Source organism: Trichechus manatus, unplaced genomic scaffold (genome assembly GCF_000243295.1).
Source record: "Trichechus manatus latirostris isolate Lorelei unplaced genomic scaffold, TriManLat1.0 scaffold00254, whole genome shotgun sequence".
Lineage (NCBI taxonomy): Eukaryota > Metazoa > Chordata > Mammalia > Sirenia > Trichechidae > Trichechus > Trichechus manatus.
Genome location: NW_004444190.1, coordinates 2,021,695 through 2,039,437, shown reverse-complemented (window position 1 = coordinate 2,039,437; position 17,743 = coordinate 2,021,695).

The following is a 17,743-nucleotide window of genomic DNA, read 5'->3' as shown; positions in this document are numbered from 1 at the left end:
GGACTCAAACTACAAGAGTGGATTGTATCCTGAGGCAATCTCTTGAGATATAAGAGAGAAGTGAGCAGAGAGACAGGGGGACCTCATACCACCAAGAAAGCAGTGCCAGGAGCAGAGCGTGTCCTTTGGACCCGGGGTCCCTGTGCAGAGAAGCTCCTACTCTGGGAGAACTTTGATGAGAAGGCCAACAGAGAGAGAAAGCCTTGCCTGGAGCTGACGCCCTGAATTTGGACTTTTAGCCTACTTTACTATGAAGAAATAAATTTCTCTTTGTTAAAGCCATCCACTTGTGATATTTCTGTTATAGCAGCACTAGATGACTAAGACAGCTTCCTTTAGGAATTTAGCATGCTCTCTAGCATAATGAATTAAAGACTGGCAGTACTTTAATAAAGTTGTTTGTATTAAATTACAGTTAGCAGTAGCCACCAAATACGGCAAATTTGTAGGTCATCCTGTTATAACTTCATATGCAGTTAGATTATGTGGGCCAAAGAGAGTGGCCCTCAAGTTGATTAAGACTAATGGGAGGGCCTGCAGCCAAGTCAACCTCACGGAAGAGGTAAGCTTTGCCAATTGAGTTTTATGATACCATTAGTTTTCTCTATAAACCCAGAGAACTGGGGGGTGATAAGGGCAATGAAGTCTCTGAAAAATAGGAAAGATGCTACAAATGGTAGTGATTACTAGTCCAGTGAAGAGGGCCCCTCTGTCACTGCAGAGGACAGTTGGAGTTCCCCACATAGGAATAATATTTTCTAACTTTTTGGCCACAAAAGCTGCTTTGGCCTCACAGCAAGGGATGCTTCAAACCAGTGTGAATATCTACAAATTAGAACCAAAGCTAATTTATAAACATTAGAAGGGGTTAACTGGATGAAATTAATCTGTCATGCAAGCATCAATCCAGTTGGCAAAGGATACCTTCCAGGTGAAGGCCAGTAAGGTCTGCCAGAATTGAACTCGAAGCAAACAGGACTTTGTCATACTACCTCATCTACAGCTTTCATAAAATGTCCCCAAAAGTATTTTCCCAAAATGCCTATTTTTGTTTTTCTCTTCCCAAATGATCCTTCATATGGAAGGCAGCTTCCAGAGATATATACAAATCTTTGGGAACCACAGGTTTGGCCTCTGGCCCTTCCCATAAGGATGAACTTTTGTTAATGGTACAGCCTTCCTTCTTCCCTAGCTCCACCTCAGCTGCAGGAACATTAAACTGGTGGCAAGCCAAATAATGCCATACAGTAGGATCCCATCTAGTATCATCAATCATTAATCCTTTGGACATACCTGGTGGGTTTCCATGACAAAGGTGGCATCTGCCATGGACAATGGTTTGTTAGGGCAATGTTTGTAAGATGGACTATAAAGATTCATGTAGAGGCACTCAGCATCATAAAGGTGTCTCCATTACCATAGAGGCACTGTTAGAAAAAATATGTGATTGACCATAGCCACAAAATTACTCCCAAAATACCTTTCTAGGAATTCCATTATCTTATTGCCTGGTGTACCTTCATTTCAATTAGACAAACCTGAAGCACAGGAATATGCAAACAGGTAGGCAACACAGGCTTATTACCAGGGCCCATCCACAAATTATTAGTGGGATTTTGATAATATCCATAGTGTGCCCAATCTCTAATCTCTTTCTTTAGTGGCCAGTTGCTGATACCTACTAAGAATTTTAAAAAGGTCAGGAAAAAAAAAATTAAACCAATATGGACTGGGTTTAGCTATACCCTACTTAACATGGTCCAGGGCCTTTAAAAACTGAAATCTGACAGCTTAGACAGGCACAGTTTAGAAAGGTGCAACACTTTCATTCCCTCGTCTTCATTCCAATCTTGACAAGAATTGTCACAAGTGGAAATGAAAAGTTGAGAGGCAGCTTGTTTGGCAGCCAGACATTTCCCGACTTCTTTGGTTTGAGGAAGATTTTTCGGCTGGTGGGCCTGAATTTTGACAACTGCACTCTTAGAAGGGAGCAAGAGAGCCTCCAGGAGGTCAGCCACCGTTTTTAATCTGTGTCCTGGAGGATGTTAGGAACCCCCTTTGTTTCCAAAGCATCCCAAAATCATGAACTACCCTAAAACCATAACTCAAATTTGTGTAAGTGTTTACTGACTGTTCAGAGTCAACTTATAAGCTCTAGTGAGTGCTTTCAATTCAGCTTGTGGAGCCAGTGTAACATATGGTAAAGGGTTGCTTTCCAAAATCTTGGTAGATGTTGTGACTGCATGTCTCATCTTGATAATGAGAAGTATAAGAATCTAATTTTAAACAAGATCCATCAATAAAAAGAATTAGATCAGGGTTAAGGAAGGGAGTCTCCTGCAAGTCCTGTCTGGGAGTAAGTAGCTGATATGTTAAATCAAGGCAATTATGAGGAACATTTTCAACATCACTAGGAGAAAGCAACAAAGTGGCTGGGTTTAAAGAATTAACAGTGTGCACTTGGATATTGGATACAGCCAAAAGAAGGACTTTATAAGAGGTTTTTCTGCTAGCTGATAAATGCTGAGTGAATGTAGAATTTAAAATAGCAGCCACAGCATGTGGAATATACACATTTAAGAAATTTCCAAGCATGATGTCAGCTGCGGTGTCAACTAATCGGGCCATGGCAGCTACTGCCTGGAGGCATGGGGGATACCCTCTGGCCACAGGATCTAGCTCCAAGCCATAATACCCCACAGGTTGCTGTTGGCCCCCATGAGCTTGTGTGAGGACTCCCAAAGCACTGCCAGTCATTCAAGAACAAACAAAAGTCTAAGTTATAATTGGGGAACCCCAAAGCTGGGATAGTGAGAAGAGACTCCTTCAGTTTAGAGATAGCTTGGATGCCCTCCTCAGATAACTGAAATGGGCTAGGTGCAGACCCTTTTAAAAACTGGCATAATGGCTGGGCCATCAGTGAAAAATTAGGAATCCGTGATCAGCAGTAGCCACAAAGGCCTAAAAACTCCCCTTAATTGCTTCTTTGTGGTGGGTATAGAAAGGTTACAATGGCATCTTTTCTTTTGGGAGCTACTGAAACCCTTTATGCAGAGATAATGTGCCCTAAATATTTCACTGCTGGTAAAGCCAGCTGTAATTTTTCTTTGGATATTTTGTGCCCTCTAGTGGCCAAATGTTGTAACAGTAAAACAGTATCCTCTAGGCAGACTTGCAATGAATTTGAGCAGACCAGGAGATCATCTACATACTGTAATAAAGTAAATCGCTTAGAGAACTGCAGGGGCTGTAAATCAGCGCAAAATCTGGGAAAAGTAAGTGGGAGATTCAGTAAATCCCTGGGGCATGACACTCCAAGTATACTGTTGATTATTCCAGGTTAGTGTGAACAGATACTGACAATCTGGATGCACTGGGACACTGAAAAAGCACTGCACAAATCTATCACTGAAAAACGAGTTGCACCTGGAGGTATATTAGACAAAAGCAAATGAGGATTGGGCATCACAGGAAATCGTGGGATGACAGTAAAGTTAAGTGTTCTCAAATCTTGTAGAAACCTCCAATCCCAGCTGCTGGGTTTCTTTACTGAAAACACTGGAATCTTGCATGGACTAGTGCAAGGAATGATGAGCCCTTTGGCCAGGAAATCTTGAATTATGGGGGCCAATCCATCTTTGGCCTCCTGTTTTAAAGGGCATTCAGGGACCTTAGGTAAATGTTTAGAGGTATCAATCTGGACTTTAATAGGTTCCACTGACAGAACCTGGCCAACATCTGTGGATGAGTTGGCCCATAAACTTTCTGCCACCGTAGAAAGACAATCTAAAGGGACCATAGCTTCTTGAGATTTAGAAGCCTGTAAAGGGAAGGTAAGGGCCTGAACGTGGCATAAGACCTCTGAGTCTAAACGTTTGGAAAGTGAAGAGTTATTATCCAGATCTAAGATAATTTCTCCTTGATCAGTAAATTTGATAGACAATTCCATTTAAATAAAAAGTCTCTGCCTAACAAATTAACCAACGTATCTAGTGAGTAAAAATTAATGCATATCTTCTATAGGACTCAAAGAAACAGAAACAGGTTGGGATTGTACTAAAGTCTGTTCGTGATTTGAAACCCCCACTACTTTAGAGGTTTTTCTACTCTGGGGTAGAGGCTTTTGCAAATCTGTAAGGTTAATAGCAGAAAGAGTAGCCTCCATGTCAATTAAAAATTTACATGGTTCTCCAGTAATTTGGAGGGTTGTTTCTCCTTGTGAATCGAGAGCTACTACTGGAAAAGCCTCTAATATATCCCTGGGGCCCTTTCGTGCAGGTTTGGGTAGTGCTGATGACAAAACACCAAGCTTGTCCTTCAATTTAAGACAATCTTTTTTGAAGTGTCCTGGCTTTTTGCAATAATAGCAAATGCCCTGTGCTTTGAATTGAAGGTTCTTAGGTCTGGCTCCAGCTTGTGATTTAAATTTACTGTGGCTGAAATATTGGAATTTTTGCAGCTGTAAAGCCATCAATTTACTTTTTTTTTTTTTTTTGCTGTGACTCTTTAGCCTCTTGTTCAAGTATTTCAGCCAATTTGCATGCAAGAGTAGTTAATTTAGAGGTGTCAATACTTTCCCAATTTAGTTGGTGATCTTTAACCAGATCTGCTAGTTCTGGATGGAGGCCATCCACAAAAGGAGATTTAAAGGCAATGGTAGCTTCTTTATTTTCTAAGTTCAAGCCAGAGATTTCCATAAATGATTTGGTCTCTATAATTATATACATTTTCATCTCTTTGTTGTTTACAAGCTTGAATCTTAGCCCAATTTATCTTTCTAGGAAATACTTCTGAAAACAAGTCAATCAGGTTTGTAACAATTTCCTTGGTAGGGGTTATTAACTCCAAACCAGGGACGTTTGGTTAAATTGATAATGATTTTTCAGGTTTCTTCCATTTGGCCTCCTCCATCCACCTTTGAGCATCCCAAAGTCCAAACAGCATGTGTAAGAGGTGGTAAAAGTCGGCTAGTTAATGGTCATATGTTTCTCCCAGAATTTTAAATTCCTATCAAAATGTACGGGCGCCCTGGTGGTGCAGTGGTTAAGAGCTTGGCAAGTAATCAAAAGGTTGGCAGTTCGAATCCACCAGCCGCTTCTTGGAAACCCTATTGGGCAGTTCTACTCTGTACTATAGGGTTTCTATGAGTCAGAACTAATTGCAACAGAACTTATGAGGATCTTCATGAGGGTTAGGAAACTCCTTTATGATAGTGTGAAACTCTGCTTTAGACCATGGGGTAAAGGTGACTTTGGGAGGACCTCCTCCTGCCTTTGGATAGTTGATTTTAAAAAACATCTCAATTACTGGTTTAGTCTGTCCTGTAGCTACTAGTTTGGTTTCTTCTGAGGATTCCTTAAGGTAATAAGGAAGCTCACACAAATTATTGTCAGGACAAGAAGATAGAGATGGATACAAAGAAGCAGTCTCTGGAAGAGCAGTAACAGGAGAAAAAGCCATAGTGGTAGCAGAGTTTTGGCAATGCAATTCCTTAATTTGCTTTGCTTGCCAAGACACCATATCCTGTGTGAGACAAATTTACTATCATTTTGTGTCTTTGAGCCAAAAACCAATTAAAATAGGCCTCCGACTGGTTCTGATTGGTTCTGGGAGCCCTTAGCCTCAAGTTTAATGCACAAAAAAGTTAACTTAGTGCGCTCAAAACTCCCCTAGATTGGCCATGAATCCTTGAGGTTTTCTACTTGGTAAGCACATGCCATTGTCCAAGATATTGAACTGTACTGGGGCCATAATGATTAATTATATAACAAGTGAGAGTCACAGAGGGGGGTCCCCTATACTCTTCTGATGATGCATTCCTCATCTTACCAAAGACCTGTATGTGCCAGCAACCAAAGAGTGCCCTAAGCCTGGTGTGCTCTTAGAGAAACAAAAGAAAAAGATTTGCACTGGTAGTTATATCTTTCATCTGCCTAATGGCAGGCTTGTCACACTTAAGATTTCTACAAAATATTCAGACCACAGCCTGGAACAAAGGACAGAAATCTCAAGAAATAAACTGAAAACTTCAGCACCTTCAGGGTCTGAAAACAATCAAGGAGTTTTTCATGGGGTGGGGCTGTGTTTTGCAACCTGAGCCCTTTGTTTTTGTGGCTTGTAAGACCCGAAAGCACCTCAATAGACAGCTGCTTAAACCGTGAGTTAGAAATAGGCAAACAGAAAACATAAGCGTGAACACTCTTAACAAGATACAGCCAGTAAGGTGGCAACTTTGTAAAATTCAAACCACAGCTGAGAACATAAACCTCCAACAAGCTTCTTCAGATGCAAGCAAGAAAGGCAAAGGTGGAGAAATGGCTTCGATAAATCCCAAATAGCCATGATTTCAGGAGCACTCACCTCCAGACAGGTCTCAAGGGGTCCAAAAAAGTGGGAGGGCACAAACGGCCCCTTGTTGGTGCCTGACTCTATTTTTCAGCTCCTCAAATCCACTGGGGAGAGATGTCTCTGATTTTCTGCTACGACTACACCAAATGTTGTAGAGAAAAAAACTATCCAACTCTGTTAAAGGAAAATGAAAGGGATTTATTGAAGCCAATATATCATTCAAATGAGTTGTCATGGTTAGGTGCCATTGAGTTGGTTCCGACTCATAGCGACCCTACATACAACAGAACGAAACACTGCCTGGTCCTGAGCCATCCTCAAAATCATTGCTATGCTTGAGCCCATTGTTCCAGCCACTGTGTCAATCCATCTCATTGAGGGTCTTCCCCTTTTTTGCTGACCCTCTACTTTACCAAGCAGGATGTCCTTCTCCAGGGACTGGTCCCTCCTGACACCAAGTCAAAGTATGTAAGATCAAGTCTCGCCATCCTCACTTCTAAGGAGAATTCTGGCTGTACTTCTTCTAAGACAGATTTATTTGTTCTTCTGGCATCCTGAGGTATATTCAATATTCTTTGCCAACACCATGATTCAAAGGCATCAATTCTTCAGTCTTCCTTATTTATTGTACAGCTTTCATATACATATGAGGCTATTGAAAACATCATGGCCTTAGTCCTTAAAGTGATATCTTTGCTTTTTAACACTTTAAAGAGGTTTTTTTTTTTTTGCAGCAGATTTACCCAATGCAACACATTGTTTGATTTCTTAATTGATACTTCCACGGGCACTGATTGTGGATCCAAGCAAAATGAAATCTTTGACAATGTCAATATTTTATCCATTCATCATGATGTTGCTTATTGGTTCAGTCTAGGATTTTCTACTTTTTATGTTGAGGTGTAATCCATACTGGAGGCTGTAGTCTTTGATCTTCATCAGTAAATGCATCAAGTCCTCTTCACATTCAGTAAGCAAGGTTGTGTCATCTGCACATCGAAGGTTGTTAGTGAGTCTTCCTCCAAACCTGTTGCCCTGTTTTTCTTCATATTGTCTGGCTTCTGGGATTATGTGCTCAGCATACAGACTGACTAAGTATGGTGAAAGGATACCTTTCACCTGACACATACTTTCCTGATTTTAAACCACCCAGTATCCCCTTCTTCTGTTTGAACCACTGCCTCTTGGTCTATGTACACATTCCTCATGAGCACAATAAAGTGTTCTGGAATTCTCATTTTTCACAATGTCATCCATAATTTGTTATGATCCACACAGTTGAATGCCTTTTCATAGTCAATAAAGCATAGGTAAACATCTTTCTGGTATTCTCTGCTTTCAGCCAAGATCCATCTGACATCAGCAATCATACCTTCATTCCAAGTCCTCTTCTGAATCCAGCTTGAATTTCTGGCAGTGCCTTGTTGATGTACTGCTGCAACTGACTTTGAGTCATCTTCAGCAAAATTTTACTTGTGTGTGATATTAATGACATTGTTCAATAACTTCCACATTCTATCAGATCACCTTTCTTTGGAATGGGCACAAACATGGATGTCTTCCAGTCGGCTGGCCAGGTAGATGTCTTCCAAATTTCTTGGAATAGATGAGTGAGTACTTTCAGCGCTACATTCGTTTGATGAAACATCTCAATTTATATTCCATCAATTCCTGCAGCCTTGTTTTTCACCAATGCCTTCAGTGTAGCTTGAACCTCTTCCTTTAGTACCATTGGTTCTTGATCATATGCTACCTCCTGAAATGGTTGAACGTTGACTATTCTTTTTGGTATAGTGATTCTGTGTATTCCTTACATCTTCTTTTGATGCTTCCTGTGTCATTCAATATTTTGCCCATAAAATCCTTCAATATCTCAACTTGAGGCTTGAATTTTTTTCTTCAGTTCTTTCAGCTTGAGAAATGCTGTCAGTTTGTCATACTGTGGTGATCTGCGTGTTGCTCTGATGCTGGAAGCTATGCCACTGGTATTTCAAATACCAGCAAGGTCACCCATGATGGACAGATTTCATCTGAGCTTCTAGACTAAGACAAACTAGGAAGAAGGACCAGGTGGTCTACATCTGAAAAAATTAGCCAATGAAAACCTTATGGATAACAGTGGAACAATGTCTGATATAATGCCGGAAGATGAGCCCCTCAGGTTGGAAGGCACTCAGAACATGACTGAGTTGACCTAAACGATATGGATGGAGTCAAGCTTTTGGGATTTTCATTCGCTGATGTGGCATGACTCAAAAATGAGAATAGCTGCAAACATCCAATAATAATCAGAACGTGGAATGTATGAAGTATGAATCTAGGAAAACTGGAAATCATCAAAAATGAAATGGAATGTGTAAACATCGATATTCTAGGTATTAGTGAGCTGAAATGGACCAGTATTGGCCATTCTGAATCAGACAATCATATGGTCTACTACGCTAGGAATGACAAATTGAAGAGGAATGGCATTGCATTCATCATCGAAAAGAACATTTCAAGCCTATAAAATGAACAATAACACCTGAAAGGAATATGCACCTCAGAACAATCAACTATACGACACCAAAAGGGCAAGATTTGCCCAAAAGCAAAGTTCAGAAGGCAGGTATGGGCAGGAAAGATGGGCCAATGGAAACAGGAAACCCAGGGAGGAAGGAAGAAGAGTGCTGGCACACTGAGGAGATTGCAACCAATGTCACGAAACAAGCTGTGTATAAACTGTTAAATGGGAAACTAATTTGCTCTGTAAACTTTCACCTAAGCACAATAAAGTGTTATTAAAAAAATAAGAAAGAAACATTTCAAGATCTGTCCTGAAGTACAATGCCTTCAGTGATAGGATAATATCCATATGCCTACAAGGAAGATCAGTTAGTTCAACTATTATTCAAATTTATGCACCAACCACTAAAGCCAAAGATGAAGAAACTGAAGATTTTTTTACTAACTTCTGCAGTCTGAAGTTGATCGAACATGCAGTCAAGATGCATTGATAATTATTGGTGATTGGAATGCGAAAGTTGGAAACAAAGAAGCAACAGTAGTTGGGAAATACGATCTTGGTGATAGAAATGATACCAGAGATTGCAGGACGGAATTTTGCAAGACCAACGACTTCTTCATTGCAAATATCTTTTTTCACCAACATAAACGTCGACTATACATATGGACTTCACCAGATGAAAAACATAGAAATCAGACCGACTACATCTGTGGAAAGAGACGATGGAAAGGCTCAGTATCATCAGTTAGAACACAGCCAGGGGCTGACTGTGGAACAGACCACCAACTGCTCATATGGAAGTTCAAGTTGAAGCTGAAGAAAATTAGAACAAGTCCACAAGAGCCAAACTACGACCTTGAGTACATCCCACCTGAATTTAGAGACCATCTCAAGAACAGATTTGACGTGTTGAACAGACCGAAGACCAGACGAGTTGTGGAATGACATCAAGGACATAATACATAAAGAAAGCAAGAGGTCATTAAAAAGACAGGAAAGAAAGAAAAGACCAAAATGCATGTCAGAAGAGACTCTGAAAGTTGCTCTTGAACGTAGAGTACCTAAAGTGAAAGGAAAAAATGATGAAGTAGAAGAGCTGAACAGATGATTTCAAAGGGCAGCTGGAGAAGATAAAAGTATTATAATAATTCAAATGAGGAAACCACAAAAACCTTAGGGCCTGAAGCTCATGAATTCTAAAGGGAGGGTTACAAATTATCCTTACTCACACTGCCTTATGAGGAACTACAAACACTATATTCTCATTGGTTTACAGTAATTGAGGTCAATCAAAGGTGGGACAAAGCGAAGTGTGATTTTTAACATTATTGGTCACATTAATACACCTGGAATACATTGATTGGCTAAAAGACATAATTACAAATGTTTGTAGTCATGGAGGGGGTCTCATGACCATCACAAACCAATGGCATGATGGTTACTTTTGGGAACAGGTTGTTAAAAGTTACCTCAACCAGAGCATAATATCTCCTGGGGAGACCTAGAAGAAAGGGTTTCTGATAAGGTTTTGGTTACAGACTCCGTGAGTATCCACTCTAAGCCTGACTAAAAATGACAGAGTCATTTCCTAAGCAACAGGCTTTGAATCTGTGTGAAAGGGGTATATAGAGCCTTTAGCATTAGTTCAGCCACTTTTTCAGGTCAGATGCCTTTTTTGATTTTATCTCCCATATCAGGCCATAACAGTAGGTTTAGAAGAACAGATAAAGAATCAGGCTCCCTCATCTCCAGCAGGAAATTTTCCAAAGGCAAGGAGAACTTGAAGGGGGGTGGGGAAACATGAGAATTAGATTGCTAGAATGTTTCCCTGCAAAGGCGTCCCACGTCTTGGCTTTCCCCACCCCCAGGGCTGAACTGCAGCAGGACTAGGGGAGAAAGGGAGGGAAGTGGGCAGGATGAGGGAAGATCCAGAAGGTTTGAGGGGTTCTTGAGCAAGGTGACCCAAGCTTCATCCCCAATAGAACCCAGGGAAGCTGCAAGATAACCACAGCATCCCCTTCTCCTAGAATGGCATGGGAGGAGACTAGAAAACCTTCATTCCCCCAGCATGGCACAAAAGGCAATGAATGCTTTCCTGGGGCTGAGGAGGATGCAGTAGTGGCCTATATGGATCCACAGGGATCAAAAACTGATAGGAAAGATGGATTCTGATGGGAAGCCTAGAAATCCCTCACCCTGACTCCTGACCCCAATGCCTCAACATTATGTAAGCTCCCTGGAATCAATACCCAAATGCAGGGAGAAGAAAGCTAAATCCTGAACTGACTGAAATTAAGTTTCTACCACTTGGTGGAATAAAACCAGTTGCCACTGAATCGATGGCAACCCTATGTATGTCAGAGTAGAACTGTGCTCCATAGGGTTTTCTGTTTTTAAATTTTGGTGAAAACATACATAGCAAAACATACACCCGTTCATCAGATTCTACATGTAAAACTCAATAACATTGGTTACATTCTTCATGATGTTTGAATGTCCAAATACCTGCAATATGATCCTCTTCTAGAATTTTCTTATATGATGCAGGAGTCAAAATTGTCTAAAATTGATATATTAAGAAGTTAAAGATTAAGAATTATATTTAAATTTATGAAAAGTGATCAACTGAAGTACAATAAAAATATTAAAAAAAACAAGTCAAACCCGTTGTTGTCGAGTTGATTCCAACTCATAGTGACCCTATAGGACAGAGCAGAACTGCCCTACAGGGTTTCTAAGCAGCAGCTGGTGGATTCGAACTGCCAACCTTTTGGTTAGCGGCCAAATGCTTATGAAAAGTGACCAACAGAAGAACAATAAAAATTTAAGTAACAAAAACTGGAGAGAAGGAAGAGATAGTATAAATTATCTGGAATTAGTATCTTTTACATTCAGGAGTGAAATAAGTATTGCCTGAAGGAGAAAAACCAAGAAATGAAAGTGTAAGTATATAATTTGATGTTATAAAAATCATCATCCAAAGAAGTAAAGACAGAAATGGACATGAATGCTGACATCTAAAGAGTGGAACCAGGAGTGAGGAAGGGAAGGCTTTTACTTTTCATTTTATTCCTTTTTACTCTTTAAACATTTATTCTGCATGCATTTATAATTCATAGTATTTTTAATTAACCAGAACTTAAAACTATGTTTATCTAGGTAGCTTGCTCTCCTACTCTCTAAAATATCCATTTAGAGCATTCTCTACTCCATCAGATGGACTCCATCTCAACTTCCCACCTCCAAATTTATAATCCTTTTTTTCTTTTACAACGAAGAAATCATCCCTCTCCCTACCTGAGGTCAATCTCTCCACCTGTGTGTTGGATCCCAGCCCCTCTTATTTCCTCAATTTACCCATTTTTTGTTCAATATTGTCCTACCCTCCCTATTAGCTCCTCCTAGCCAGCAGATCCACAAGCTTAAGCTTCTCCCATTTTAAATTTAAAAGCAGGCTTGACCTTATGACCCTCTCCAGCTTCCTTTCTTCCCCACTTAACAGCCAAACTTGTATATTTCCTACTCCAGAAGTCATGCCAATATCGTCTGCCCCCATCACTCTACCAAAACTACTTTTGCTAAGCTCACCAATGGCTCCAATCTCTGTCAAAAAAAAAAAAAAAAAAAAAAAAAACCAGCTGCCTTGGAGTCAACTCTGACTCACGGCGATCCCATGTGTGTCAGAGTAGAACTGTGCTCCATAGGGTTGTCAATGGCTGATGTTTTAGCAATAGATCGCTAGGCCATTCTTCCAAGGCACCTCTAGGTGTGCTTGAGCTTCCAACCTTTTGGTTAGCAGCCTAGTGTGTTAACCGTTTGCACCACCCAGGAACTCCCCAATCTCTACATCCAACTGTTAATACTAGTCTTCTTGATTTCTCAGCAGCTCCTGACACAGGGACTACACTCTTAAAACATTTTCTTCCTTGGACCCCACACCTCATCACTGTGATTTGGCCAACTTGTGACCTCACACATTGTTTTGTGTAAGGTTTTCCCTTCACTGTGGAGTGTTTCTCAAGTTAAACGATAACCTCCGTCATGACATTGACTAGAGCGTTTGCTTCACACAAATCTCTCTGCATTACACATGGAAACCTTCATATCAAGTGCCTCTTTAATCCTCTCCTTGCTTCCACAATCACAACCAGGACCAGTGTCGATCCCCTTCAGATTGCTCCATGGGGAAACCATCTGCAGAAAGGCCAGAATTTTTATTGATTTCTTCAGAAACACAAGGTAGCAGCAGTTTCAATAAGTGTGCTTCCACTGAAGTGGAAAACTTAATATTGTGAAATGAATTCAGTCACTTGTGGTTTAAAACTCAACTTAGCGGTGGTGGTGGGTATTCCTAGCTTAGGATTCTCTCCCTTTTCTCCTCTAATCAGATTTTTAGATCCTGTCTCCTGAAGACAGGCCTGGCGATCTGTTTCCAAAAGGTCACAGCCTTGAAGACCATACAGTGTTCTACTCTGCACACATAGGGTCACAACGAGTCGGAATCAGCTTGACAGCAACTAACAACTAGCCCTATGAGACACAAGATGTGTAACTGTGTGGATGGGGGGGCATAGTGGGGGAGAGGCTTAGGTATCACCCTGGCGTGTCTCTGCTTTTTTCCCTCTGAGAGTGTAACTTACTGTCTGATCTCCCAGCACAAAACAATGAGTGCTGATTGCTTCATGAGAGTTTAAAGGTTCTTCTACTAACCTGGCCCAGCTTGGGTATCACTGATCTGCTGACTTGTTGAGAACTAACTGCATCCTCTTTTACTGACTTGGGTTGTCTACTCCCAAGCCTCACAACGATGACATCACTCTAGACCATGGTGACTAGCAGGCACTGCAGCATTCAACTCTCTCTCGGTTCAAACCCACCCAAAGGTGCCTCAGAAGACAGGCCTGGTGATGTTTCAGAAAGGTCACAGCCTTGAAAACCCTATGGAGTAGTTCTACTCTGCACATATAAGGTCACAATGAGTTGGAATCAGCTTAACAGCAACTAACAACTAGCTCTATGAGACACAAGATGTGTGTGTGAGGAGGGTACAGTTATCAGTCATAAAAGGCTTTTTCTATGCCCAAGAGTCATTTTGAGTCTTCTAAAGGCCTACTGATGACGGCTCAGGGGTTATCTTCTCCCAGAGGTCCAAGTAGAGCCAAGCCCTGCTCTTAGACCTCAAATTCCATCCAGCAATTTATATCAGCCAATACCACACCTTGATTTTCCTACAGTATCACCTAAGCTCTCTTACTTTTTCTCTCTGAACTCCTCCCCCAGTGCAGAAAAGAGTTTGTTCCTGTATGGAGGGGAGATCTATTGTTTCTTAATATTTGATATTCTTCTTAGCTTTGTGGTCCATGTTCTATGCTCTGAATCTTTATATGCAAACTTTTTTTTCCCATGTATAAAGAACTATTTTCATTTTCCTCAATAGCAACTTTTTTTCTTTTTTGTACTTTAGATGGTTTACAGAGCGAACAAGTTTCTCATTAAACAATTAATACACATTTTGTGACATTGGTTGCCAACCCCATGACATGTCAACACTCTCCCTTTCTCAGCTTTGGGTTCCACATTACCCCTTCCCTGTCCCCTCCTGCCTTTTTGTCCTTGCCTGGGCTGGTGTGCCCCTTTAGTCTTATTTTTTGTTTTATAGGCCTGTCTTATCTTTGGATGAAGGGTGAACCTCAGGAGCGATTTCATTACTGAGCTATAGGAGTGTCCAGGGGCCATACTCTCAGGGTTTCTCCAGTCTCTGTCAGACCAGTAAGTCTGGTCTTTTTTTGTTAGTTAGAATTTTGTCCTACATTTTTCTCCACCTCTGTCCAGGACCCTCTATTGTGATCCCTGTCAGACCAGTCTGTGGTGGTAGCCGGGCACCATCCAGTTGTGCTGGACTCAGTCTGGTAGAGGCTGTAGTAGTTGTGGTCCATTAGTCCTTTGGATTAATCTTTCCCGTGTCTTTGGTTTTCCCTTCTTTCTCCGTTGCTCCAGACAGGGTGAGACCAGTGGAGTATCTTAGATGGCTGCTCATAAGCGCAATGCAAACTTTTGAGGAATCAAAAAAAAAAAAAAAAAAAAAAAGGTATCTTTTTTGTCAAGCATCTGGCTCTTGCAAGTAAGAAGTGGTCCAGCTTTCAGACTGCACTGCTTTTTATTATAACTTAAACAATTATTTTGATATGGGCATTCTCTGTACTTTCTGCACAATTTTTTTGTAAACTTACACTGCTCTAAAAATAAAGTCTATTAAAAATTTTTTTAAAACTGTTTTGAAATTCAGGCCCTACTTCCGTTCTCTTTAAGGCAATGAAACCCATGGGTTTTATAAGTGGAAGGTTACAGGGCAACAGGAAGAAAAGTCAGAAAATCCTTGGTTTAAAATTCACAAACAGCAATTCCACTCCTAGGTATATACCTAAAAGAATCGAAAGCAGGGACTCAAACAGATACTGGTACTCAAAAGAAAAGAAATCAGAGACTAAAACAGATACCTGTATACCTATATTCATTGCAGCATTTTTCAAAATAGTGAAGAGTTGGAAACAACCCAAGTGTTCATCAATGGATATGTGGATAAACAAAATGTGGATTTACAAAAATGGAGTATTAGCCAGTCATTAAAAAGAAATGAAATTCTACTACATGCTACGTGAATGAACCTTGAGAACATCATGCTAAGTGAAATTAAGCCAGGCACAAAAGGAAAAATATTTTATGATTCTACTTATATGAAATACCTAGAACAGGTAAATTTACATGGAGACAGAAATTATATTAGAGGTTACCAGCGGCTGGGGGGAGGAGATAATGGGGAGCTATTGCTTAATGGGTACAAAGTTTCTGCTTGCCGTGATGAAAAAGTTTTGGAAGTAAATGTTGATGGCTGCAAAACACTGTGAATGTAATTCATACCACTGAATTGTATACTTAAAAATGGTTAAAATGGCAAATTTTGTATTTTACCACAATAAAAAAATTTTTAAATAAAAAGTGTTAAATACAAGTAAGCAAACAATCCAACAGCACATTAACATAATCTTAAACCATTACTAAGTGAGGCTTATTGCAGAAAGGCAAGGAAGATTTAATGTTAGAAACTCTATTAATAAAATTCACCATTTTAACAGATAAAAAGAGAAAAAACAATTCTATCAATTATACTAAAGGAGCATTTTATAAATTTCAATGTTTTTTAATAAAGACTCTTGATAAAATACAGTAAGATAAACATTTATTAAAAACAAACCAAACTTCATCATCCAAAAGCATTTTCATTAAAGTAAGAAACTGTTTTCTTTCATTACTATCATTTAACCTTTTCTAGAGGTAGAACAAATGCAATTGGACAAGAGAAAGGAATAAAAGGTATAAAAACAAAAAAAAGAGTAGATAAAATTTTCAGATAATATGATTGTATACACGGAAATCCTAAAAGAACTAACCAAAACACTATTATTATAGGCCAAAAGAATTCATTAAGGCAGGTTTTATATGTGCCAATGATAATCAGAAGATATAAAGGAAGAAAGCACCGAAAACACCTAGGAATAAACAATATACAAGACCTAGATGAAGAAACATTTGTTAATTTAAGGAAATACCACAGATACAGAGGAGTCCCTGAGTGGTGCAAATGGTTAACATACTAGGCTGTTAACTGAAGGCTGGAGGTTCCAGTCCACCTAGAGGCACCTTGAAAGAAAGGCTTTGTGATCTACTTCTGAAAAATCAGCCACTGAAAACCCTACAGATCAGTTCTACTCTGTCACACATGGGGTTGCCATGAGTCAGAAACAACTTGAAGGCAACTGGTTTACAGATACAGAATGTTGTTGATGCAGAATTGTTATTGACCAAAAAAAGAAAGCAAGAGGAAGCAGGTATTGCCTGGGGTTGAGGGAGGGACCTAAGAAACTACAGAACACAAAAGATGATCTGAGTAAACAGAAGCTGAGTCAGAAGTGACTCATCGTTAACAGGTTTGGTTGTGTTCCTGAATAGGTAAGATTCAACATCATGAAGATGTCAAACCTTCCCTAGACATTCAATAAATTAATTTATTAATCCTCTCCTAATAAGCAGAGGCCTGGTGGCACAGTGGTTAAGAGACAGGCTGCTAACCAAAAGGTCAGCAGTTTGAATCCACCAGCCACTCCCTGGAAACCCTATGGGACAGTTCTACTCTGTCCTGTACGGTCCCTATGAGTCAGAATCAACTAGACGTCAATGGGTTTTTTTTTTTTTTAATTTTAATCCTAGTAAACACAACAACAATCTACTATTGAAAAATGCAAGATGCAGAATACTGTGCATAGTTACGCTACCATTTCTGTAAAAAAGGGGAGGAGGGCATAGTATTTGTATATATATGTAGAATATATATTGAAGTCTACATAGAAAACAGGTCTCGTTGGTTGCTTCTGGTTAGAAAAAATGGGTACCTGAAACAAGGATGGAAGGGACACTTTATATTATATAACTTTTTGGTACAGTTTTGAACTATGTGAATTTATTACCTATTCAAAACTAAATAAGACTAAAGAGCAACATTAACCATTTAAATACTCACAAATACTACCCAGCTATATGATCGTATATTTTTATTTGCTGCTCCCCATCCCCTTGCCAAAGAATTCATGAAAGGAAAACTAAAATTCCTCCAGTCTTCTAAATAGCCAGGTTTTTGCAATCCTTTCACCCCTCTAAAATTTCAGCAATTAATAAAAAGTAGGGAATAGCAAAACTAAGCAAAATCTCAAGCAAGTGATCAAAACCTGTCCCTGTATTTTTATCGAGTTTCTTTTAGAATGGCAGAAAAATGGGCAATATTGTTATTTTCATTTAATAGCCGGATTTTGGTTAATCCAGTGTGTGTGTAAATTA